This window comes from Leptonychotes weddellii, chromosome 14 (genome assembly GCF_054177405.1).
Source record: "Leptonychotes weddellii isolate Sample4059 chromosome 14, ASM5417740v2, whole genome shotgun sequence".
Taxonomy (NCBI): domain Eukaryota; kingdom Metazoa; phylum Chordata; class Mammalia; order Carnivora; family Phocidae; genus Leptonychotes; species Leptonychotes weddellii.
In genome coordinates, this window is record NC_138382.1 from 36,047,568 (window position 1) to 36,073,164 (window position 25,597).

The 25,597-nt window shown below is 39.4% G+C and overlaps 1 protein-coding gene and 1 pseudogene across 1 annotated transcript in view; one reads left to right on the forward strand and one right to left on the reverse strand.

Annotated features, from left to right (window-relative positions):
• The window catches only part of ADAMTSL1 (ADAMTS like 1), a 659,580-nt gene that overhangs the window by 499,890 nt on the left and 134,093 nt on the right, over positions 1-25,597 (forward strand). The window lies entirely within an intron of this gene.
• Positions 25,208-25,597, reverse strand: part of LOC102745338 (non-histone chromosomal protein HMG-17 pseudogene) — an 807-nt pseudogene continuing 417 nt past the window's right edge.

A 25,597-nucleotide genomic window follows, 5' to 3' on the forward strand; every position in this document is an offset into this window, starting at 1 on the left:
AGGAGGGCACGTTCTGCATGGAGCACTGGGTGTTATGCACAAACAATGAATCGTGGAACACTTCATCTAGAACTAATGATGTAATGTATGGGGATTAACATAAGAATAAAAAAAATTAATTAATTAATTAATTAAAAAAAAGATGTAATGCATATTCTTGTTCTTTTTTTAATTTTTTTTTTTTTTTTTAGGATTTTACTTATTTATTTGACAGAGAGAGACAGCGAGAGAGGGAACACAAGCAGGGCGGGAGCGAGAGAGGGAGAAGCAGGCTTTCTGTGGAGCAGGGAGCCCGATGTGGAGCTCGATCCCAGGACCCTGGGACCATGACCTGAGCCGAAGGCAGATGCTTAACCGACTAAGCCACCCAGGCCCCCCTTTAATGCATATTCTTTCTTTCTCCCCGCTTTGCAGGATACGGTAAAAATGAAGTGAGCTCATTTACTACCTTACTAGTTAAATTTTGGCAAGTTACTTAGTTTCTGAACATTGTTTATTTCTTCTCTCAAAAAAACTGCTACACGTGAGGTACTGAGGATACAAATTAAGTAAGATCTCTTCACTCAGGAGTCATACCTTTGTAGGGTTACTGTGAAAAATTCAGTTATTTAAAAAAATTATTCATTTAACAAATATTTACTTAAGAATTACCAGTGTGTATGCTTGATACTGAAGATAGATGAAGAGGAAAAAAAAGTCTCTGAATTTACGCTCTGAAGAGAGAGATGACAAATACAAAGAAAATTACACTATCATCACTCTACTACATGCCCCTCACTGAATACAAGAAAGTACACTCAAGTCACTAGACTATATTCTCCTCACTGTAAACAGGGTGTTCTTTGTAAAATACAGATTTGGCTTCATTTCTTATCTGCTCAAATCATTTCAGTTGCACTCTTTTGCATCAGGGTAAAGAAAGTCCAAATTTCCTATACAATGGGTCTCTTTACTGGATCACTTAAAACAACAGAAATGTATTCTATCACAGTTCTGGAAGCCAGAAGTCCAAAATCAATGTGTCCTCAGAGCCATGCTTCCTCTGAGACTCAGGGTAGAATCTTGTTGCCTTGTCCTAGCTTCCAATAGTGGCAGTCAGTCTCTGCCTCCATCTTCAAGGAGCTATCTTCCCTCTCTGCCTATATCTTTGTCTTTACATGGCCTTCTCCTGATGTCTCTGGTTTCTCTTCTTCTAAGAACACCAGTGACATTGGATCAGGGCCCATTCTACTTGAGTATGACCTCATCTGAACTTGGTTATTTCTACGAAGAGGCTCTTTTCAAATAAGATCACATTCACAGGTAATGGGGGGAGGGAGCAGTGAAGGAATTTCAACATATCTTTTTGAGAGACACAATTCAGCCCACAATAGTATGCATCCCTATTCATTTATATGTAATATACCTATACACACACATGCATGCATGTATATACATATATTTTTAATAGTGTGTAGGAGCCACAATGGGGGAAATTTAAGCTGTGTAAATAGGCAGGATATTTAACCAAGACATGGGATCAAGGAATACTCAGAGGAAGAAAACTGAAAATGCTCTAACCAGTGCCTAAAACTGAAGAAGGAGAGTGAAGGGATAAAGAGCCTATGTCATGAGGAGATGTATAATGTTTAGTAAGAAGGCTGTGGACTTGTAATATTGAGGGCAAAAGGGTGCCTTTGAAATAATTCAAGCAGATGGAAGATAAGGTAAGATGTGTATTTCAGAAAGAGTACTCTATTTTCAGCAAGAGCAATAGAGTGGAAGAGGGCAAAAATTGGTAGTGGAATGAGAAGGAGAGATTTGAATACAAATTAGAGATTGAATCCATGGACTTGGTGATTGGTTAAATGCAGCAGGAGAGAAAAATTGAGAGCTGAAGATGATGCCTGGCTTTCTAGTTCGAGCAATGTGTGGCGCTGCCATTCATTGACATGAAACAGAGGAAAAGAGTCCGGCGTTGGTTTGGGGCAGTGATGAGCATGAGAAGATGATGCATGGACAGTGCACTGTCTGCTATCTGATACTCACTTAGTAACTTTGCATCCTTTCTCCCTCCCTCTTAACTCTGTCTTCTTAATTGAAAGGTGTGTTTCCATTAAGTTTGCACAGTCACAGGCCTATTTATGCATGACTAAAAATTTGCCAGGTTAACCTTTTCTATGACCATGTACCAGTTGGATGGCAAGTCAACCTAAATGTTTGTCTCTTTCAGGAAGAACTGAAGTCAAACTAGTGTGTAGCATTTTTTAAAAAGATTTTATTTATTGTTTGTTTGTTTGTTTGTCAGAGAGAGAAAGAGCACAAGCAGGGGAATGAGCAGAGGGAGAAGCAGGCTCCTTGCTAGGCAAGGAGCCCAGTGTAGGACTTGATCCCAGGACCCTGGGATCATGACCTGAGCTGAAGGCAGACGCCCAACTGACCGAGCCACCCAGGCATCCTAGTATGTAGCATTTTGAAGTTCCTTGAGGTATCTTCTCTCTGACGAGCCAAGAGATATAAAAAGTGACATTCCATAGGTCCTCATTTATCTCATGATATTTCCTTCTTGCCACCCCAGTTAGGTCCTTTTTTTAAATTTATGTATTATGCCTACTCACAGAAAACATTTTTGTTAAATGGGAATATGTTTGCCATCTTGATATTCAGTTTGTGAGGTGGGAAACCTTTCTTCCTATAGCTTTCATAGGAAAACTTTTTTGAAAGTTACATTCATTTAATTTTTCCATTGAAATGAAGCATGGGTCAGGAAAGACAGGATTGATTTTGTTTTTCCAAAGAGATTCGGTGAAGTAGTTGAAGAGAGAGTGAATCTAACGTAAAAACAAATTTCCGATTTTATCCTTTTTGGTGCTATATAGTTTGCAGAGTACACTGTGCATGTCCCCATGTGCTTCTAGTGCCAGTTCTTTGGGATACCTTTATCATTTCCATTTGATAACTGAGGGGGTTGAGGCTCATAGAAGTTCATACAACTAGAAAAAGGCAAAGCTACAATTCAAGTCCCGTTCTCTCTATTATATGTATTCTGTCTTCTGGGAAAAGATATTTTTTAACAATGAAGCATAGTATCAGTAAGCACACCTCTTTGTTAATAGGGGTATGACTGTAGAGAGCTCAGGTAAGGAACTCCATGACCTGGGGATTCTGTGTTCCATTAAATGAAAGCCCTACCAGGATCTGGCAACTTTCTTGATTCATCCCATGATTTTTTGTTTCACAGATGATTCTTTGGGCCACTTCTTTGCAAAAATACTGAATGTGCTCAATTTTACCTAGTTATCTTTAAGAGTGTTTAAGTATTGTTAGTGACTACAAAGTTTGAGATTCCCGAAGACTACGCTCACTTTTCACACCAGCTTCAAGTTTGGGATCTCCAAGACTACCCTCAGGCTTGATAATTCACTAGAAGGACCCACAGAACTCACTGAAAGCTGTTGTACTCACAGTTACAGTTTGTTACAGCAGAAGGATACTGATCAAAATCAGCCAAGGGAAGAAGGGCATAAAGCAGGGTTCAGAAGAGTTCACATGTAGACCTACCAGGTTTCCTCACCCAGTAGAGTTGTGTAGACTGCGCTTGCTTCTCCTAGCAACAATATGTGACAACATGCACGGAGTATTGTCAAGCAGGGACACACCCAAGTCTTGGTGTCCAGAATTCTTATTGAGGTTTAATCACATAGACGTGGTTGACCACCTGCATGGCTGACCTTAGTCTCTAGCCTCTCCAGAGGTTGAGTTGATACCATGTGGCCCAAAGCCCTCACCATAAATCACATTGTTAGCATAGACTATCTAGCATGGCCCACAGCCCTCAGACAAACAAAACCATCCTTATTGGTCAGGAAATGACAAGGGTTTAGAGATTACCTCCCACAAGCTAGGGGTAAGAGCACACCTCTCTTTGGGCAAAGTTTATCCTTTACTGTACAGTGATTTTTTAAGAGCTATTAATTTGTTCAAAAAATATTTAATACTCACTATTAGTTACTAGGCTATCCCTTGGGGCATATAGCTATGACCAGGACTCAAGCCCACCTCTCCAGGAGCCAGGGTCTCTGCTTTCTGCGGCAATCAGAGCTAAAGAAAAAAACATTCCCTACTTCCCCTTATTTATTGTTTCTTACTTTGGAGAATCATCTTATTACCTATGCAAGGATTCCATGAGAATTACTGCAACATTTACACCAAATAGTTATTCGTGTGTGTGTGTGTGTGTGTGTGTCTTGAAATGTGCAGAATAGTGCAGCTGCTTGGAAAACAGTCTGGCAGGTCCTCAAAATGTTAAACAGTTACAATATGAACAAGCAATCCCACTCTTAGGTAGATGCCCAAGAGAAATAAAAGCATATGCCACACACACAAAATTGTACTCAGTTATTTAGAGCAGCATTATTCATAATAGCCAAAGAGCAGAAACAACCCAAATGTCCATCACCTGATGAATGGATAAATAAAATGTGGTCCATCTATGTGGAATATTATTCTCCAATAAAAAGGAATGAAGTACTGATACATGCTATAACATGAATGAACTTTCAAAACAATATGCTAAGTCAAAGAAGCCAGTCACAAAAGGCCACATATTCTATTATTCCATTTATATAAAATGTCCAGAACAGGCAATTCTGTTGAGACAAAAAGTAAATTAGTAGTTGCCTAAGGCTGGGGTTAGAGTAACAGGGAATGACTGCTAATGAGTGTGAGCTTTCTTTTGGGGGTAAAGAGAATGTTCTAAACAGACTTTGGTGAAGGTTTCACAATTCTTTGAATGTGAATTCTTTAAAACCATTAAACTGTATACTTTAAATGGGTGAATTTTATGGTATGTGAATTATACCTCAAGAAAGATGCTTTTTAGCTGTAGTACAAAGATTCAAAAATCTATGGACCAAATCTAAAGACTGTTATCTATGAGAGTAACAGGATCTCACTCTTGGACAGAGTTATTATGACTAATCCCTTAGTCTATATGGGTGTCCCCTTCATTCATTATTGTTCCAAGAAGTGATTTCTGACCCTAAGTATTTGTAGGTATTAAAACTGATTTGGAAACTGGCACACAACAGGTCTTTAATGAATATGTGCTGAATGAATGGATAGTGACATCAAGCTGGAAGTTGTACATCTTTCCTTTTTTTTTTTTTTTAAGAGAAATAAGTTTGGACTTGAGAAGGTCTTTTCCTAGTATAATAAATTCTCAACAAAGCATTATTTGGTTAGCTGTAAGCGGATATTAACTCTGCTCTTTAATTCACTGTGTGATTTCACAGAAGATAGTTTAAAACTAAAAAGGGAATTAAAAATCTTGCAGTTTGATCCTCCTATTTTACATCTAAGATGTTTGATATCCAGAGAAGTTCCATCAGATTTTTAAATAGGGCTGCTACGTGGTCCTGAATTAGACTCCATGGGGATATGAGGACAGTCATGATCCCTGTCTTCAAGAGGCTTACAGTCTTAAGGGGATGAGGCTCAAACATGAATAACTATAATCAGCAGCAGCATGTGAAGGGAGAGAGAACTTGAGTTTTGGACTCAGTCAAATACAAGTCTGAAGTCTGACTTCTAAATTTACTATCTGTGTGAGTATGGAATAATATATTAGGTGCTTTAAGCCTCATTTTTCTCACCTGTATAGAGGTAATCATGCCTAATATTAATAATAAGAACTGATCTTTATTGAGCAGTTTACAAGCACTTTATGTATGTTATCTCCTTGAATCCTCACATGAACCCATGGAGCGGGGGGGGGGGGAGAATGTTGCTACCATTTTTATAGGGGGGGGAAATGAGGCTTAGAGAGATTAAGTATTGTTGATTCATTCATTCAATTTATTAAGCATCTAGTGTTAGGCATCTTGCTAGAAACTAGGAGTATACTAGAAGGAGCATGTAGGAGGAGCAGTGGAACTCAGTTTTGAGGAGGTTGGAAGGCCTTGAGTCCCTTGTCATTTTGCCCTCTTCCCTGGCACTCACTGTCCTTCAGGGAAAGTTCCCAGGGGAATTAATATTCATTCCCTCTCTCACATCTGTTACTCTCTTGTTTCCTTTGTCTTTATATTAATCTTCAGGACCATCTAGCCAGTTAAATTAAGACCCCCTTATTGGCAGACACCGTATCCAACTCATCCTTTGTGTTTTTCGATTGATTTGCTCAGTATAAGACAGTTGCATGGACAGATCAACAACTGAATAAATCTCTCTGTTCACTATTTTCGTCTCCTGATGACCGAGCCCTCTCTAAATCACAAAAATTATTCATTCCAAATGTCTTTTTTTTTTATCTTTTATTTGGGCCTTATTCTCATTTCCTTCAGGCTGTGAAACAAAGTCCATTTATGTAAGTTTAATTTTTTTTTTGTTTTATGATATTAGGCTAGAAATACTTTAGAATTTGGGGTCTCCTGCCATCCATTCTTTATTTACCATGGCTTAGGAGATGGCCCAAGTCTACCCAGAGCCTTTGCCATCAACATAACTGTTGGTTTGCTAAGTACATCACCCAGATTCTCTGGATGAACTCCCATTGCTGAAGCCCTTAGATCTTTCCTGGGATTAAACTCACAAAATGCAAGGTTTCCAAAGGCCATAAATATCAATCAGGATTCCACTGTGATGTAGTTTCTTTCCCAAGTGTATATTAGAAAACAGATCTGGAGATTGTTTTCTCCTACAGGATATTCCATGGTTAAGCTAGATGATCTTCAGACATAGTTTTAATTAGTTCAATTCTTTCCATAATTAATATAGTTAAGTTTTGGGTCATAAAATGCTGGTTTTCCCAGAAACTTGAAATGCAAGGTTTAAGTATATGAGAAATTAGAAAGATTTGAAACTTTGCCTTAGGTTTTAAAAAAAAGTTAGAATAGTAAAGTAAAATTCAGGAAGGCTTTTTGAAACTGGATGTCTGAAGACACTTCCTATAATTGTTTAAAAATGTTAAAAATCAAATCCAAATATGAAAGGTAATTAGTAAGTAGTTATACACTGGCTGATTGGCATATTTCCAAGGAAATATCAAGAAAAGGTATAATTTTTTTAAATGTTGTAGCTACTTTAATTGTCAAAATCCTTAATAAAAACAATTTAAAGCATCAGATAGCTTCCAGATTTTGAGCCATGAACATAATTTTACCCAAGTTTTAACATACTCATGGTTGCCAAAGACCCTCCTGGAACACTCCTAGGAAGAAGAGCTCCTTGCCAGCATCAGGAAAATCCACCCAGGCACCTAAAATTAGTGTAATATACCCCACCTGTCCTTTCTATTGCTTTTTTTGTTAGACTGCCTTGAGGAGCTCAAATCAAGAACGTACAAAGTGTTTTTGCTGTGGGATGCCTATTTGTGATCCAGGGGAACACTTAAGAATCTGAGAAATCTAGACAGAAAGGCAAGAAATGATCAGTGTGGTTAATAGAACACAAAGGCCAAGACAAATTCCGAGGCCTTGGAAAATATTTTGAACCTCTACACAAAGCTAATCACATAACAGTGGCTTTGAAAGAACCTTGGAGATCACTAGCTGAATCTCCTCATTCTCTTTCTGAAGACACTGAGCCTCAGAGCAGGCAGGTGACTTACCCAAGGTCTCCAAACAAGCAAGTGATGGAGCCCAGATTCAAACTTGGAGGTGTTCTGGCTCCAAGTCCAGCGCTCTTTACTCTGTACTAAGTGCAAGTGCTTTTTGTACATGTGATTTTAAGAATCTTTAGAGTTTAAAGGAATCTTTTGATTTGGAGGATTCATTTTGTTAGTCTCTTTTACCATTATTGAGTGCATTTCAGTCCCTGAGCTAAGTTTCCCTCCCTTGTGGCCAAATTATCACAGAACATTCCATTCACTTAAAAATAGTTGTACTATAAAAGAAAATACAAGTGGAAAACCTTGCCAACAATAAACATCCTAAAAAACTTCACACACACAGGGCTTCCATTCCTGCAGAAATGCCAAGTGCAAGCCTATTGCACCTGCAGGCTGGAGTGATCACACAGTGACCAGGACCTGGAGACTGGCTAGTCCCATGTGCACTTAGGTTTATGACCAAATTAGAATATGACTTTAGTTTCTTGGCCGGAAGAATTACAGGTGATCTAAAGAAACAAACAAGTATTTTAGGGAAAGAGTGATAAGGGGTGAGTGAGGCTTGGAAAGAAGTGGCCAAAGTCACATTAAAATGAAAGAATGTAGCCAGTGTATCATTTTCCCCAAGCTCTCACCTACTGCGTGCTTGACTGCTTCCTCCTCTCTGTCCCCTAGGGTTCTCCTGGTAGGGAGACGTTCTTCCCATCGAGTAACTCTCAGCTTCTAAGGCAGAAACTTCAACATTCCTGTTGGTCGACAGAAAGACTTGTTAATTTGATTCTCCCCATTATTCTCCCATTCAGGCAACAGTTTTTTATTGAGTAATATGATATAATGTCTGTGCAACCATTTCCACTCTAGATTTTTATGTGACCTAGCTAGGGATGGATTTTTTTTCTTCTCCTCCTTTTTATGAGTAGTGACTGCAAGGACATGCTTTGCTTGGAAAAAGGATACAATTTGGCTTGTTAAGGCAAAGACATACTCAGTGGTGACCTGGGCACAACTCTTCGGGCACCTGCCCTTTCCTGCCCCCACATGTGCCCAGAGACAGGCTTGTGAAGCTCAGGCTGAAGAGCTGAGTGTTTGGACGAGAGTAGGATCCCGCCAGATCAGAGGAACACTGAGTCTCTTCATGCACAGGCTTTTTTTTTTTTTCTTTTTTAATCCAGAGAAACATTTTTATGCTCATTTAAAACATGCTTTCTTAGGCAGTGGGTATGGAGAGTGGTTTCATCAGGGCTATGTAAATCTAGCCTGGTATTTCCCCAAGTAGTCTCCAGGTTTCTCTCTATAATTTGGAGTATAGTTTTAGTTTTCTCCCCAGATGATTTTCCTAACTCTAAAGCAGAGGTTGAGAGCTAGCAATCCTCCAGCCAAATACACCCCCCACTGACAACTTTTATTCAGTGCATGTATCGTGGTTTGGTAAAAATTTGAATTAGTTGCCAGTATGCAAATATAGTCCCAATAAAACTTCAGATTCACAACATATCCTTTTAAAAATCAGATCTGCAACATTTGGTCTGTACTGCAACATGGCATCCATCCGATAAAGCTGAATAGTTGGTGCAGCCTTGAAGTGGCGTGGACACTTCCAAGCCTCCTTCGCTACCTGAGCAGCCTGGACTCTGCAGCTATCTGTATCTCTGACCCTTCCCCAAAGGATACATAGGCTAGATGTTTCTAGTACAAGGGGAAGGAATTAACATCATCATCATGGTAATTGTAAGAATAATAAAATAATCTACCTCATATATGAGCATGAACCATGCCAGACACTGTGCCAAGTACCTGACCTATCATTTAAACCTCACAGGAATGCCATCTATAACATAAAGGGCTGATTTGCTTGCCTAAGGTCATATAGCTTGTGAGTAGCTGAGTTAGGATTTGAACACCGATGTGTCAGACTTTAAAACTTGTACTTTTCATTTTATCATACCATCTTGCAGAATCTTACCTCCCTCCCAAGTAACCCTTCCTGAATTTTAGGCCTATAAGAATATGCAACCGGATGCCAAAAATTTGGGGCCCTATGGACCACCAGTTTTCCAGCTTCTGTCAGAAAGAGGCAAAGGGAGAAGCTTGGTAATCATTGGTGAGGCTTCCTCTACTCTGGTTTTATCCTTCAGCTAAGGAATAGCTCAGGAGCTAATGCATATAGCCATCCTCTTGCATAAAAGGAACACTTGTGAAAATTTATTCTAAGTTGGTTTGAGGTCCCATTAAAGGCTTTAAAAAAGAACATTTGAATATCAGGTAAGGAGCACCTACTCAAGTTTTTTAAAACCTTAATATAAGAAAATACATACTTAACTTGTGCTGAAGGTTATTTTAAATAAGGAAAAAATGAAATTTCCCATTCTTGAAATTATATATCTTATATTATCTTTCTTCCCCTTGATTCCAGCCTTGTATTGTCTTTAAAGCCTACTGCTTTTTAAATCCAGAATGTTGTAGATTTACTATTGGTTTCCTTTGACATTATTTTCCTTCACTTTCATTTCTTTTCTATGGGATTTCTTGAAACCTTTAACTCCTTTGATTTTTTTTTTCTCTCCCCTTTTAAAAATGCTGGGAATAAACATTTAACAGAGTTTCCTTCTATACACTTAGTTTCAGGGTAGGAAAATAAATGTCCCCTCCTAGCAAAATATGTATCTCTCTGTTAAAGTTCTTCTGGTTACAAGCAATAGAAATGTATTCAGCTCAATCAAAATTCAAAAGGGGGGATTATTGAAAGTATAGGATCAGTGATAGGAATATCAACTCTTTATTCAGAAAAACAGTTACTAAGGGATTAGAATCAAAGGACAAGCCAAAGAGCCCGACTTTAAGAAGCATAGGAACTAAGGCAGCTTTGAGGCCCTCAGCTACAGATGTTCATAGATCTGGAGGAAGACTTCTGTTTTTCTCTGTTCCAGTCACTTTTTAAATCCCAGAAAAGACAATCAGGTCTAGTCTAGGTGTTTCTACTATTGAACAGATTAGCCGTGGCTAGGGGATGGAACAGCTAATTCGGTCATGGCCACTAGGGATTTCTTAGGGATGCTATATACGACCGTGGATATGGTGACAGTTTTATAAATTTTTCTTTATTTGTATAATTCTAAATCAGGGATTCCATCTACATAAAAGTAGATTTTATTGAGTGTGTGAAGCTTCTGTGAGATATAGTAAAAGTATTGACAAAGGCGCTTAGAACTTTCAAAAGTCTAGAACTTCAGTTGTTTAGAGATTCAGTCTGAGAAATATCCCAGATCTTTTCCCCTAATAGGAAATAATTTCTTAAGGCAATAGTTCTGCAAGTTGCATTAAAGTTCTACCGTATTCCATGATGATTAGTAATTCTAACAGGGTACTACAGTGTGGGCTCATGCATTAAAGAATGTTCTTCCTGGTTAATAAATGGATATGATTTTGCTACTGCCTGCTGTCTATGAGAGAGTAGGTACCCCCTGAGTTGTTCTGTTCCCTGGACAGTGAGGTGCATCTTTCATCCTTTAGTGGGTGAATCTGATGGGCTGGAAATGCTCAGAAGTTAATATTGATAGACAAGCCATGGAAAACCTCTGTCTTGGTTCATACTAAACTCTTTTTGTACTAGGACAAGATGAACCTTCTGCTGCAAACATAAGCCTCCTCTCTTCTTCAGCCAAAAGTTCACCAGGGTTCAAACAATGTTTTAATGGATTCCAGCAAGACTTCTGTGGGGCTTTAAGGAAGGAGTTTCTGGTGTGCAGCCTGGAGGAATGTGTCTAGCACAGTACCAGCACTAGAATCAGGACCCACCTGGCTTCAAGCCCCAGGCCAGCCTTCTAGTCTGCTTCTGATTTGGGGGGGACTTGGCAGCTTGCCTTTATTGTTCCAAAGGACTCCTGCCATTCCTTAGTTCACAGCTCACATCTCACCTCCTCCATCAACCCTTCCCAGGCTGATGAGAAACCGGTCCCATCTGTACCCCAAAGCTAGTACATAAGACCTTTTATTCTCCCATTCAAACAAATAGAGACAGACAATTCTCAGCTGTCCATATTGATAGAGGAGTATGTTCCTGTAGGGAATCTGTTATTATATCTAGTCTGTTGAAACTTTTCTTCCTCACAGAGAGGTGTTTGACACATGGAGATAAGTAAGTCAGACATTGAGGAACAGCAAGACTAGGCGGCCAACTAAGGGCACAACCAATGTGTTCATGGTGGTGAATTCTCTCTGAGTTTTTGATACCTACTCTCTGAATAATCCCATCTTCCTTCTTTATCTTAGACCAACGGGCAACTTCTGAGGGGGCAAATTAAGTCACTTGAATAATGAATAATAATATTTTTATGTAAAATGAGAGCTCCATTTTTGAGTTTCAAAGAATAGCAGAGAATAATTTTTTTAAAGATTTTATTTATTTATTAGAGAGCACGTGATAGAGAGCATGAGCAGGGGAGAAGGGCAGAGTGAGAGGGAGAAGCAGGCTCCCCACCAAGCAGGGAGTCTGATGTGGGGCTCGATCCCAGGACCCTGGGATCATGACCCGAGCCAAAGGCAGACACTTAACGACTGAGCCACCCAGGCGCCTCAGAGAATAATTTTTAAAAACACACATTAGTATCCACTTTCTTGCCTTTTTCATTTCTTCAGCTTCCACAGCCACATTTGTCATTATAATTAATGGTAGTAAGAGTTTCTCCCTTTGGTAAACTTTAAGAGCTTTACATTCTTATAATGAATTCTCATAACAGCTTTTATAAGTGTGATTGGAACCATGTTCCAAAAGAAACCAAGACACTGAGAGATGTGAGAACATCTAGTAAGTAAGAGCTTGCATTCACATTCAGATCCATCTGGCTCCAACACTATTACACTATACCGTACTATACTGCTCTACACTATATACTACACTCCACTATACTATACCACCCTACACCGCACTATATTACACTACTCTATACTACACCACACTAGCCTAGCCTATCCTGTATGACACTATACTATATTACATTATACTATACTATATATGCTATACTCTGCTACACTATACTGTACTGCCCCATAACTATACTATACTACCCTATACTACACTATACTACCCTATTTTATATACTACATTACACTATACTGCATTACATTACATTACACCTCACTATACTACACTACACCGTACTATACTATACTATAGTACACTCTACTACACTATGCTATACTATACTACACTCTACTACACTATGCTATACTACACACTACTACACTATGCTATACTATACTACACTCTACTACACTATGCTATACTACACTCTACTACACTATGCTATACTATACTACACTACACCGTACTATACTATACTATACTACACTCTACTATACTATACTACACTCTACTATACTATACTATACTACACTCTACTACACTATGCTATACTATACTACACTACACCGTACTATACTATACTATACTACACTCTACTACACTATGCTATACTATACTACACTACACCATACTATACTATACTATACTACACTCTACTATACTATACTACATTCTACTATACTATACTATACTACACTCTACTACACTATGCTATACTATACTACACTATATTATACTATCCTATACTGTTCTATACTGAACGGTGTGGTATGGTAGGGTTCATATAAAATTTGCTCGATGGAAGAACGGAGAGTGCAAACACTTGGGTTTTGTCCATGTCTACATAGAAGAAGGCCAACAGGACCAGCTGGTATTACAGTAATGACATCACTACAGAGTTGTGTTCTCAGCAACTACAAGCAAACATCATAGCACCTATTTACTTAGGTGCATGTATTTCTTCACCCAGTTCCATCTCTGTATTAATTATTTGTGCCTGTCGCTTTTCTACCTCCTGTGTGTGTGTGTGTGTCTGTGTGTGTGTCTGTGGTAAAATATACATATTATGAAATTTAGTGCTTTAACCATTCTTAGGTTTACAGTTCAAGTTCACTGGTATTAAGTACATACACGTTGCTCTATAGTGGTTGCCACCATCCATCCCCCCAATGCTTTTATGTTCTCCAACTGAAACTCTATACCCATTAAACAGTTACTCCCCATTCCCCCTCCTCTCAGTCCCTGGTAACTATCTTTCCACTTTCTGTCTCTATGAATTTGACTATTCTGGGTACCTCATATAACAGGAATTATACAATATTTGTAATATTGGTCTTTTATTTCACTTACAGAAAATCTTCAGGGTTCATCCCTGTTATACCATGTATCAGATTTTCCTTCCTTTTTATAGCTAGAATAATATCCCGTGGTATGAACTGTTTAAAAAGATAAACTGAGGCATTTAAAAATATTGAGTTTATTTGGGCATTTATCAATTAGAATCAGACAGCATCACATTGGACATGAATGGGAACACTCACCCACAGGAGCCAGGGGAGAGACTTATTTAAAGAAAGTGCAGAAACAAAGAAAGGAAATTATTTGATTGGCTAAAACTTAAAGCCTAGTTGCCTGTTAGTGATTGATTATCCTTACTGTGTTGATTTTGTAACCTTGAGGCATGTATAGGCTTAGATTTGGGTTTGCTTATGTAGGCTGCCATGGATTTAGAGCCACCTCAGTCTAATGGCCTCCTTGTTTAATTAATTTAACAGTATATACCACATTTTGTTTATCCATTCATCTGCTGATGGGCACTTGGATGGGAATGATGGTGCTACAAACATGGACCTACAAATATCTGTTCAAGTCCTAGCTTTCAGGTCTTTTAGATGTATATCCAGACCTGGAAGTGCTGGATCACGTGGTAATTCTATATTCCATTTATTGGGGAATATCTATACTGCTTTCCACAGCAGCTGTACCATTGTTCATTCTCACCAGCTCTGCCTACTCCTCGTCTACCCATACTTCTAGCTTATAAAGCTTTCTAAAGCATGGCTGTGACTTTTCAGCTGTTTACCCTCCAACAACTAGGACAATACCCATAAAGGGTGCTGAGTAAAGGACTTGCTCATTGTGATGGAGATCATGGCCCTGAAATTTCTTCAGCTTCTCAGAGGCAATTTACAAAAGTCTGGGCATGGAATTCCTGGAGCCTGTATTCTTCCCTACCTTTTCTCCCTCTGCTGCTTACAAGCTCTGAGAATAACCATGAAAATAGTGAGATGCTGTCTGCAGGAAAGAAAGAAAAATATAGCTGTGCCTCTTTGCATACCAATGAGGTATTTCAGAGAGCTGCAGCCTGCTATGTATGCGGGTGTTGATTTATGATAGCATGTACACATTTGGCAGGCTGAATCCACGTCTGCAGTTTAAATGACCACTTAAAAATGGAGCCTTTTTCTTAAGATCTAATGAGACCCAATGGCTAGCACTGTAGTTGAGAAAGCAGTGATGTCTAAAAGAAAGTTCTAATCCCATTGCAAAAGAAGTGGGACTCGTGGAACTATCAGGTAAGCACTTGGTCCCAGAATGTAACCTTGACTGTATATACACTTTAAAGCAATGCATGATTCTATTCTGCCCTCACTTTAGGAAATTCTTACAGAAATAGGGTAGACAGCTTTTGGTTCAGGCCCAGAAACAGAACTGCTCTTTCAGAAGCACAAGCAGGATGCCAACTTCCCACCTAACTAACGCTTCCCATGGTCCTCATTTTGTCCTTGCGGTTCCCCGTGACAGGAATCTTGAACATTTCTGGAGCTAAAGCTGCCAATGCTCCCACTTTTTGGAATTCTGTGAGGTTCTCCAATAAAAACTAATATTAAAACACTCTGTTCACATGCTTTCCAAATGTTTTTATTTTGCCTTTAACAGAGAGGGTCAGGGCTGTGTGTAAAGGTGCTTTGATGAGAACGCATCCTTCTTGCCTCACGCGTTGGCCTCTGACCCCGGGCCCAGTGGGGGAAGCAGAGGCAGGTACCATTTGTGTGAACTGGGTGTTCAAGCCAGGGTGCTACAGAATTGGCAGTGTGTCATCCCAGGTTTTCTTCTTCCTGACACTGCGTGGTCCAATTGCAAAGTTCACGTGGAGGTCATGCTCACTGGCCACTGGCAGGGCTTGGGAGGTCTCTGCTGGGTTAGGCCGCCCAGATGTGAGCTGTGTTTGGGCTGAGTTCAGTTTCTTTCCGTTCTCTCCCACCTCCCTCCTCCCTCCTCCCTTCCCCTTTGTCTTGCCAACTGCTACTGGAGATGTTTTTCCCTCTGTTTAAGGTAATAGCCGACTTAGTGCCAAAGCCAAGCTACAAGCAAGCATTGAAAATAAATTTGCAGGGGGTTTATTTTCATACTAGTGGAAAAAATCTTGGAATCTTTTTTGGAGGTTTTTGTCTCCCTAGAGACTGCCCTTCGGAAGCATCTTCCCCTCTTGAATACCCTAAGCTGGGGCTAAGAAACAAACTGAGTGAACATTGATACGTGGTAGGCTAGGTTTTGAAGCAGAGTGGTGCAAACTTTCGCTGAACAACTGTGTCTTAAAACAGTGTGCCCTCGTAGAAGCAGCTGCTACAGATGTGTGGTGCTTCCCTGCCCTCTGAATATACACACTGTTGACTTAAAAGTCCTCTAGTGGATCAGGTGACCCAGTGTAAGAGGAATGATGTTTCGGAAAGAGGTTGGAACACCAAGTCTGCCATTTTCTAGACAGGAAAAGGAAGGGAAGGATGAAAGAAGTTGCCCAGGCTTGTCATCTGTGCAGTTAGTTCGTGTGAGGTTTCATGAACTCAGCAAAACACCTGACACTACCTGGCCCACAGTAGGCACTTCCCGAGAATCGTGATTCTTTCCCCCTTCACTGGTTATTTGTTGTTGTCTCCTCTTGACATCAAATTTAAGTGAGAAGTGTCCTTTGGCACAGTCTACAATTTCTTAGTATAATTTCCCACTCTTCAAGAGTAATTGTGGCTGACAGGATGTATTTTCTACCTTCCTGTCAACTCTGATGCAACTGCCATTCACTAGCCACAAAAACAGGAGGCTTCATGGACCTCAGCTGGGAAGACCGCACCTTGATGAGGCAAGCAACAAAGGAAATCCATGTGTCCTTGGTCTTGACACCTTCATTAGAAGGAATTTAAAAAATCGAGGTTACAAATCACCTGAGAACTCAATGCCCGCATGTTCTCGGCAGCACCATGCTCATAAAAATTATCATGCTAATACTAACAAATGTGTTCATCTACTCTTTGATAAATATCTTAGTAAGTGATTCCTTGCTATATGCCTGCACCTACAGAAAAATAGTTTAATAAAAGTGGAATTTTAATGTAGAAAATGGCATGAGGTCAAAACCATGCAAAGAATCCATTTGACATGACAGCACTTGAAAACCTTAAAATCAGTGGTTAAATCATGTTTTTCTAGCAAATGTGGTATTTGGTAGATCCAGCCTTGCAGAATTTGGGGACTTTTCCATTTTAGATTCACATGGATGTATTGATAAGGACACACTGCATATTTTAAAAATATAAACCAATTGTCCAAAATTTATATGACTTATACATAATACGTGCAGAAGAAATGTTACTTGGTTTAGTATAGCCAAATTATGATTGTTGCATGAGCCATGAAAAGTTCTGTTCTTCTTTACCCACGGGGGACCAGGCAGTAATAAGGTGAGGGCACTGAACAGGTAATTGGGTATCTTTACAGAAGTTAGAAGATAGCACATAGGTAAGCTTTCTATGCTCTTTTTTTAGGCAATTTTAGAAAACTGACTAAAAACCAATTATAACTTTCACAAAAACTTGGATTTTAAAAGATTTCTAAATTTAAATGTGAATTTAAGTTTCTTGAATTAGACGTATGCTGAGTGTTGAATTCTGTCAGATTTGAAATTTATAGTTTCAGCTGATTTTAAACTAAGACTATTATAGGAAAGAATAAGAGCTCATTTTTGTGAATGCCAGTGGGTGGCTAGTGGAATTTTCTTAATCTTTCTCAATGGGAAAAATGTATGCAGTCATTTCTTTTTATCTCGGAGCCTTTGAGTGAATTTGTTTTTGTCTAAAATGAAAGAAGGGGCAGTTTGTTTTTGCCACAGTCAGTACTGTAATGACTCAGCAAAGTACAACTGGTTATCATGAACTCACAAGCCTTGATAGAGTTTGAAAGTGTAGCCAAGCACTTAACCATCAGTCTTCTTCCCACCCAATCCAGTCACCACATCCAGCAGCTAACCTTCCATTAAACTCAGGAAATCTGGGGCCCATTAAAAATCAGCAAGTCCGTGCTTCTCTTAGGACTTTATGACTGCTATTTTATTGGTTTATTGCTAATTCTGATTAAGAAACACTTTAAATTCCCAGTTTCAAGCAGGCTACTTTTCCTTTAAAAAAAAAAGTTAACTGATTTGTTTTGGCTTGCACATTCATATTCAAGGTTTGTTCCCCATTAAAAGTAGATTTTGAATATTTCTTATACCAATTGAATTTGCTGAGTACTCACTTTCTTTCATTACATTCAGCTGTCATATTAACACATTCATATGGGTGCAGACTCCCATGGAGCAAACAGGACCCCAAACTCTCTACCCCCTGAAAATATATTTTTCCCCAGACTTCAGGTTTTAGAAGACTGAACTTGAGAAATCTCTTTTGTGTTGACAAATACATTTAGTGATTGTACCTCCCTTATCCATATTTGAAAGTGGCCCTGAATTAACCAGTTAGTGGTCTAGAAGTGGAGAGCTAAGGAAGGGTATTTTAAGAATCCTAAGCATTCTCCTCTCATTTGAGTGGGCTGCAGAGGACACGACTTGCTACTCCATAACAATTCCAGAGGGGCTTTTTACATTTCTAACAGAATCCTTAAGAAGTCCCAGTTCTCATTCCCCAAGCTCACTGCTATTTCATTGACTACTTTCACAAGGTAGAGGGAAGTTAAAAAAGAAATAAATAAAATTCAGTGAAGCTCCATCTGGTCTGCCTTCTAAAGGAGAGTCTATTTCTTCCGCAGGATTGGGGTCGTGATCTTACTTTATATTTGTTGTTGTCAAATCCAGAGGAACTAAAATGGACCAGAGCTTTTACAAACTTGACCCTGTACCTAGAAAGAGCTGTGGGACAACCAGGCTACATGTGCTCAGATCACAAAGTCACCCTTTCCAACTTTGGACACATTTTCACATATAGGAGCAAATACCTCCCGTTTGCACAATGACCACATGCCCCCAAAGGAAATCAGCACACGTGGCCCAATAACTACAGGGACTATAAAATAGAAGATTTGAGAATAGAACTGTCCCAGAAATTCCAGGGTAGTGACGTGGTAGGCCCTGTAGTAGATCTTTCTATGTGAGCCATCATGTGAAATCTTTACAACAAGTATATAAAGTAGATCTGATTATTCTCTTATAAGTCATGAGAGAACTGAATCTCCTACTGAAGGGGTGCAATATACTGAAGCAAAAGTAATAAATCATCACATCCAGGTTGAGTCGTTCATTCCCCCTGTGATATCATGCTGCCTCTTTCATGGCTTAGGGCTATACAACATGTAGAAGAAGTAAGGATGTTCCAGGGTAAGAAATGGCCAGAGATAAAAGGCTGAGATGAGGCACTATGGTCCTGTTGGTCTTCAGTGTAAAATTTCTAGAGGAGAAAACAACTGTAAGCTTTGTGGCAGAACTGAGCATCATGTCATAGCTCTCTTGTTCCATTGAGAGTAAAACATTCATTTTTTTTTCCTTCAGTAAAAGAAGTTTATTATCCCATCCAAATACTTTGTGATATGACTTGTTCCTCTGGGAATAAGCTTAGATTCACAACCTTTAGTTTCTCAAGCTGATCTGAAAATTTTCTGCCTTGTACAAGTATTACAGTCATATGGGACAGAAGTTTAGAGGTAGTTAACAGATGATGTTTTTATATAAACTCTGTTTTGATCAATTTTATCAGGCTTTCCTCTAGGACAGAAATGGCAATGAAGAACCCAGGAAAAGGAAAGGAAATAAATATATCAATTGAGGACATTTTTGACTGACTTTGAATCAGAATACTAATAGCACCATCCAGAAGCTTCAAATTAGTATAATGTAATATATTTGGGGAAGTAACCAGGAATTGATTTGAGAACCAAGGAATGGTGGAGGCCCTTCTGGCTGGGGATCTGAGATGCTTGGAAAGCTACAATGGAAGAGAAAATATTTGGGGAGGGGCGCCTGGGTGGCTCAGGTGGTTAAGTGTCTGCCTTCAGCTCAGGTCATGATCTCAGGGTCCTGGGATCGAGCCCCGCATCAGGCTCCCTGCTCAGCGGGAGGCCTGCTTCTCTCTCTCCCTCTACTACTCCTCCCTGCTTGTACTCTCTCACTCTCTCTGTCGAATAAATAAATAAAATCTTAAAAAAAAAAAAAAAATATTTGGGGAGAAAAATAAGTCTCTCTTTACCTTTCCCTTCTCTTCACCTCTATTCTTAACACACACATACAAACAGCATACTACTGCTTTGGGAATATTGACTTCAGATAACATATCCAAACATGTAAATGAGAGCTTTATTGTATGCAGAATTTTGTTAAATTATGGCCACATCTGAAATTTTGAACACTTTAGATGTAAAATTTCACAGAATTTCCCAGAGATGTGTATGAGTGAATTCTAACCACCTAGCAGAATGGTTACTTTGTGGTGACCTACCTCACAGACACATTCCAGTAAGATCCACATTTGTACCAGGGCAGAAGACCAGCTGCTATCTTTTCTTCTCGACAAAGGACTCTTGTGTTTGAACAAAAACTGTGTATTGTATGCCCAGCAGCAGAAGGGAGTCTGAGCAGTGATGTCAAAGTATACCATGATGTCACCACAATTCACAAAGAATTACAGTTAATGCCATGTGAAGTGAGGCCAAATTCAACACTTTCCCTCTTGGGTACTTCACAGTCTAAGAGACAGAAGCAAGGCCGGAGGTCATGCCTTTGTATAATTTTGTTTCACATTCTCCAGACACCCTAATTTTGGAAGCAGGGGAGAGAAGAAGACAGCCTGTTAAAGAAAAGTCCACTGACCATGTGCCGAGAATGAATTCTAGTATCTGTACATGCAAATGTCTATACTAGGATAATTCTTAGGGTTTCTGCTGAAGACTACTAGACAAATAAATTTAACTAAAAATGGTATGCAAAGAAAAAAAAGTCCAGATGTTTTTAGGAATAAATTTACACAAGCATTTGGCCCAGACCCTGAAATAAATAAGAAAGGAGCAAAACAAATGAGATCGGGAGCACCTAAGAAATTTAATAAATGTTGGAAATAAGATTTAACCATTCTCTTTTTCCCTTTCAGGGTGTGTTTATCCAGCCATTGAGTAGATTAAATTCTTGATCTCAAGAAAGGCAGTGCTGGAAAACTCTTAAAAATATTTGCAATCTAATAAATTCACCGCTCTTTCTATTAGCTGTCTCGAACCCCTAACGTGGACATACCTTTTTCTTCTATTTACTTAATAATGTGAAGAGATAAACACCACAGAACCAGTGGCAATTGCCCAACATCTCTAGAACTGCAGGATAAGCAAGCTAATAAGGAGCACAGGAGAATACCTCTAGCTCAAATAGTAAAGAAAATAGAAATAGGACCCTTAAAAAACAGCACTTGGTTACATTTCATTACAATGGGTCCTCCTTTAGATTTTAACCACAGAGGTGGTTGAACTCCCTACTCTTTGATGAGGGTGAGGATGAGTAGGTTGGAGGTGGAGAAGGCCTATGGTTCTGATCCAGCCAAATGACCAGCCAAAGGGCTAGAGCTCACGATGAGTAATAGGAAGAGTCAGGCCTCGGACTGTCCAAGGTAGAGTCTCTTAGGAAGAGCCAAAAAAAATCAGGTGCTCAGGAGATCAAGTACGAAGTGAGCTTCCAGGTCATAGTTGGTGTCACAGCTAGGATGTGGAGCCTAGAGCACTGTGCCTAGTGGAAAAGAGGTTAAGAGGGAGACTCATTCGAAAATAATAAACATTTATACCCCAAGGCAATTTTGAAGTAGTGGATAAAGGACTAGAGACATAACAGGCAAAGTGACAAGTAGAAATTAAAGTGGAGATTATAGTGCTATAAAATGATGTAGCCATAGAGATTTTTTTTTTTTTTTTTAAACAGAGAGCTCTTTTTTGGTCTTGGAACTAGTAGTAGCAGAGAGTTTAAGTGGTAGAAGCTGTTGTTATGTTCTAGGGTGGAATAAGGAGGAAAATTTTTTGAAACCATAATATATCCCTCTTCCCTATGGCCTTGTGTATATACAGAATTCATTCATTCATTCATTCATTCACTCAACAAATTTTTATTAGTTGTTTGTTATATTATTGGACACTAGGAACTTGTGGTGTTATATTCTAGTAGGAAATAGAAAATAAACAATAAGCTTAATAATAAATTATAAAAAGAGTGCCATAGAATTAAAAAAAAAAATAGAATAGCATAGAACTTGGGTCTGGGATGCCACTTTTTTTTTTTTTAATTTATTTGACACAGAGAGACACAGCAAGAGAGGGAACACAAGCAGGGGGAGTGGGAGAGGGAGAAGCAGGTTTCCCGCCGAGCAGGGAGCCCGATGCGGGGCTCGATCCCAGGACCCTGGGATCATGACCTGAGCTGAAGGCAGACAACTGAGCCACCCAGGCGCCCCTGGGATGCCACTTTAAATGGTCTGGTCAAAGTAGGGCTTCTTGAAAAGATGAACGTTTCCAGCAAAGGCTTAAAGGAGGCTTGAGAGGTGTCTACAGAAGAATGTTCCAGTCAGAGGCAATAACCAGTGCTGCCCTAAGACAAGAAAGTGCTTGCTATGTTTGCAGAACCGCAAGGAGAGTTAGCCAGAGGGAGAGGAAGTCACAGAGGTAACTCAGGTGATAAAGGAGCTTGTGGGCCATTGTAAGGACTGGTGAATCCAAGAGGAAATTGGGTCGTCCTATCAGTGATTGGTAAACCCAGAGGAGAAACTGCCATGTATTGGGATGATCCCTTTGGAAACTCTTTGCCTGGAAGAAAGGGAATTAATACCTTCACATATTTTTTTTCACATTGTGGTGTTTTAGAGCATAGGAGAGCTACACCATTCCATTTGGCCTAATAGCCTGTGGGTATTTACCAGTATTTCCCTGTGGCATGTGTGTGGCTGTTGAAAAAAAGCAACTAATTTTTTTAAACCAATTCATTTGCTCCCTCAAAAAAAGAAATCATGCCCATTGAAAATATATTTTCAAACCTACTGAATGCAAAGATCCCACTTTTTTCTTGATGCTCGATCTTAGTAGTTAGATCTGTAGGCTGATGTTGCTTTCGGCAACAAGTTGTGGCTGACAGAAACATGTTCATCCTCATTCTTCCTGTCTCTTCATTGCCCTTCTAACCCCCAAGAGGAACACAATACATCATGGAATAGAGGAATCACTCCTTGATGACATAGTGCTACTCAGCTTGGATTTCAACTCTGGCAACACCAATTCACAAAAATGTGATCTTGGACAAGTTGTTGAACCTTTCTGAGTCTCCATTTTATTTTTGTAAAAAAAAAAAATTTGTCTATTTTGTAAAATAGTTAACCAGGGATATTATGAGGATAATATCAGGGATATTAGGAGAATTAAATGATAACTAGATTTATTGTGATCATTTTGCAATATATGTAAATATTGAATCATTACATTTTGTACCTGAAACTAATGTTATATATCAATTATATCTCAATTAAAAAAAAAGAATTAAGTGAGAAGATATATATAGCAAGTGTTCAGCAAACACTAGTTTACTCTCTCTTCTCTAGGTGGCTTTCCCTTCTTTCTCTACCTCCATATCCCTATGACCTTCAGTCTTAGAGATCTTACTCCTCTTTTGTTCTCACCTATTTTGAGGAAATTATCTGATTAAACCCATTCACCCTAGATTGGGACCATGCCTACTACTTATGTGTATTCCCTACAGCACCATAAGAACCAGCATAATGCCTTATGCTTAGTTGGTTCGGTTTAATTTAAGTATAATCAACAACTTCATGTGTTACTCCTCCCAAGGGTATTTGAACAACAAACAAAGGACTAAACCAGTGGTTCCCAACTTTGTAACACAAAGGTGTTCTTTATTATTTTTTTCCTATGGGCCTTGTGTTTTGGAAGTTTCCATCTACTCAAAACACTGCATGTATTAAGTAATAATTTGTTTCCCCATTTTATGACTTAAAGACCTGAGTATAAGTAAAAAATAAAGGCAATAAAAATCAGGATTCAGCTTATTTGTATAATGAGATGGTTGGGGTTTGGGGTACCTTATATGGTTTTATAGAGGTAAATATATTTCCATTAGGCTTTGAAAATACTAAACATAGCTCATGGACTACTATTAGCACCTTTGTGAATGGCCAGGGATTTTGTTTTCTCATATTGGAGAGGTGTGAAGCACGACTATTGAAGGGGGTTGTACCTTCCCATTTGCTTCCTGTGTGTGTTCCCAAGTCACATGGGACAGATGAAGCTACCTATTCATCCCTGTGCATAAGTTAAGTCCTGCCCTGGTAGCTGTGATCTTCATAAGAATAATCAACCTTGTTATCACCATTCACCATTGCCATAATAAATATTATTTAGTGTATCTTATCTTGGTTCACAGACATCCTACTGTAACCTGTAGTCCAAAATCTCAAGTTGGAGTTTTGATTTTGTTAGTTTCCATCTGTGTTACCTTGGGGGATGTTGTTTATTTTCTTTGAATTTCAGTGTTATAATTTATACTTGAAATCATTCAAATCTTAAGAAAATGTTCAATTTTTTCCAAGCCAAACAGTATCCAGCTTTACTAAAGATACTTTTCATAAACAATCATGGTATTTCAGGCAGGACATGGGCAGTCATTAACAGCATACAAGAATTTTCACACTCCCTTCTTCAATGGACTACCAAAGTCAGAAAGCCACTATAAAACCCAATGAAATCTTCATTGGAAGCTCTGAACAGGGAAAGTTTAGAGTGAGGGTTGACATTTCACATGTAGCATATTGTTTAACAACTTCTTTTTTTTCTTTTTTTTAAGATTTTATTTATTTGACAGAGAGAGACACAGCGAGAGAGGGAACACAAGCAGGGGGAGTGGGAGAGGGAGAAGCAGGCTTCCCGCCGAGCAGGGAGCCTGATGCGGGGCTCGATCCCAGGACCCTGGGATCATGACCTGAGCCGAAGGCAGACGCTTAATGACTGAGCCACCCAGGTGCCCCTCTTTAACAATTCTCATAAGCTGACCCTGAAATGAAATGAAAATGGCAGAATTATCAACCTGAATTATTAAGCTAAAAAAGAAATTCTTTGGGGGATGCTGTCTCCATGGAGACACTGTAAAGTCCAGATCGCCTGACATACTGGGAACCATTTCTTGGCGTCAGTTTCCAATAGGTCTCTGGGTTTAAGGGGGTCAAGGCTATGGTAAAGGCAGAGAGGGAGAAGAAGACAAAAAAAAAAAAGAATTTTAGTTTTTCCACACCAAGAGGCATCTGTGCCAAGGTGACTAAGTGTGTCAACATCAAGGAATCCCTCTTCCTCCTGGGAACCAAGAGGAAGTTGCTCAAAACTAGAAGGGAAAGGTATTTAAAAGGTATGATAAAAAATTATATTTCAAACTGTATAGTCACCAGGAGTACCCAGTTATCCAAAATGTACACACTTCACTTGGCATCTCCAGCCCCTTTACCTTCTGTGCCTGGTCCCATTTGGCATCTCCATTTTCCGCAGTTATTCCCATCCTTGCCAGCATCAGCTTTCCCCCTTTTCCCTTTGGGTACCTTCTCTTCCTTCTCTGCAGGGGCCTTTTTAGACTTGGGCTCTGGCTTTGGAGGAGCAGGGTTAGCAGATAAGCTTGCAGATCTTCTCTGTGGCTCATCCTTCACCTTGGCTTGATCTCCTTTAGCATCCATCCCCTTCAGCCTTTCTCTTGGGCTTGGTGGCCATGGCAGCAGGATATAGGCCCTGGATGTGGAGATGCAGCCGCACGCGGGCTCTTGTCAATCCAGGGGTCATTCTCACCTCTTCTTCACACTGCTCAAAGATGCTATTTT